The following is a 1671-nucleotide window of genomic DNA, read 5'->3' on the forward strand; positions in this document are numbered from 1 at the left end:
TGTGCGTGTGCGTTGTGGTGTGAGTGTGCGTGTGTTGTTGTGTGTGGTGGTGGTGTGTTTGTGTGGTGTGTGTGTGTGTGTGTGTGTGTGTCGTGTGTGTGTGTGTGTGTGTGTGTGGTGTGATGTGTTGTTATATTATATATACATATATATATATATATATGTGTGTGTGCGTGTTTGTGTGTGTGTGTGTGTGTGGTGTGTGTGTGTGCCGACGCCAGCCGTGCCGCGTGTGTCGAAATGCGTGTGCGTGTGCGTGTGCGTGTGCGTGTGCGTGTGCGTGGCACCGTGCTGTGCGTGTACCCGTGTGCTTGCGTGTGGGCGTGTGGCGTGTGGCGTGTTGCGTGTGCGTGGTGCGTGTGAGTGTGCGTGTGTGGTGGTGTTGTGTCGTGTGTGTGTATACTATATATATTATGTGTGTTGTGTGTGCATGTGTCGTGTGTATATAAGTGTGTGGTGCGGCTGTGTGTGTGTGGTGTGTTGTGTGTGTGTGTGTGTGTGTGTGTGTGTGTGTGTGGTTGTGTGTGTGTGTTACGTCTTTCAACCCCTGCACCTTCTAATTATTACATGTAAACGAGTGTTACAAAAGGTATGTAAAATCTTTTCAAATTTGAGAATTTTGCATCTAATTGAGAATTTGAGAATTGAGACTGGAATTCTATGTAATTAAAGAGTATAATGTACTTAGATAAGCGAGTTCGCATTATAATGCGCGTACAAGCGCGGCCACTAACCTATACGATATCATCTCATGTATTTTGTTGTAAAAATATTCACGCACAAGGTTAATAGCAATTTCTCACCGAGCGATAAAAATTCAGTCAACGAATCGACACATGCGCAGGCTAGCGGTCGACCCAAGCACGCCAGCCACCTCGTTGTTGTCACACAATATGTGAAATATTTTCATCTTTGAATGCTAGATAGGCGTGAATATCTACCACCGCCATTCAAGAATGATAATTTTTTCTATGCGGTACGCCGAGCTGATGACGCTAATTCCGGCCTTCCTTGTAGCGCAGGATTCTGCGCATCTCCATGTCCATTGACCCTTTTATTATGGCCGGCCCCGCTCATTGCCTGATGCTTAACACGTAATGATGCGTTGTGTGAATCAGTCGCTGCTTCGCCGAGCGGTAATTGCCGCCTGCTACATGAACTGATTAACATGTTATATCGGCCCATCCACGCGTCGCAAATCAACATGCATCGTTAATTCAGCAATGAGCCTCATCATCGAAGACTGTGTCCGAGCATGGCGTCGTGAAATGAGCTTCGTACGAACCGAACCGTTCGCAAACGTATTCTCCTGTATAATCCTTCTGCCACATCTACGAGGCACTTACCACGGAATAACAGCATAGTGATGATGTTTTGACGACGACTGACGACGATCATGATAATGAGATGTTATGATGAATGCTTAATGCCTGCTGGCTGCTGCTGCTGCTGCTGATGATGTGATGATAGTAGTAGTAGTAAAGTTAGTAGTTAGTATGTCAGTAGTAGTAGTAGTAGTGAGTAGTAGTAGTAGTAGTAGTAGTCAGTTGTCAGTAGTAGAGGTATTAGCAGTACTATATATAAATAATATAATAATAAATAATAATAATAATAAATTTATTATTATTTTATCCTTCATCAACTATGGCCATTATAAATGCAACTGTGCGA

This window comes from Priapulus caudatus, unplaced genomic scaffold (genome assembly GCF_000485595.1).
Source record: "Priapulus caudatus unplaced genomic scaffold, Priapulus_caudatus-5.0.1 Scaffold90, whole genome shotgun sequence".
NCBI classification, from domain to species: Eukaryota; Metazoa; Priapulida; class Priapulimorpha; order Priapulimorphida; family Priapulidae; genus Priapulus; species Priapulus caudatus.